General features: G+C 55.1%; 1 protein-coding gene across 1 annotated transcript in view; it reads left to right on the plus strand.

Moving 5' to 3' along the window:
* The window catches only part of EMH_0070780 (uncharacterized protein), a gene marked incomplete at both ends in the record, with an annotated part of 4079 nt that overhangs the window by 821 nt on the left and 3011 nt on the right, over window positions 1–247 (plus strand). The window lies entirely within an intron of this gene.

The following is a 247-nucleotide window of genomic DNA, read 5'->3' on the forward strand; positions in this document are numbered from 1 at the left end:
TGCTTTTAACAAATGCGGTTTTTGCTGCTGCTGCTGCTGCTGCTGTTGCTGCTGCTGCTGCTGCTTCTGCGTTTCGTGTCTGAACAGCAGCAATACTTTCTGCTGCTGCTGCTGCTGCTGCTTGTTCTCCTCCTCTGTATTTTGCTGCTGATCTTGCTGCTGCCGCCACAGTACCTGCTGCTGCTGCTGCTGCTACAGCCCCTGCTACTTTGCTGCTGCTGCTGCTGCTGCTGCTGTTGCTGCAGCA

Source organism: Eimeria mitis, genomic scaffold (assembly GCF_000499745.2).
Source record: "Eimeria mitis Houghton genomic scaffold, Emh_scaff3918, whole genome shotgun sequence".
Lineage (NCBI taxonomy): Eukaryota > Apicomplexa > Conoidasida > Eucoccidiorida > Eimeriidae > Eimeria > Eimeria mitis.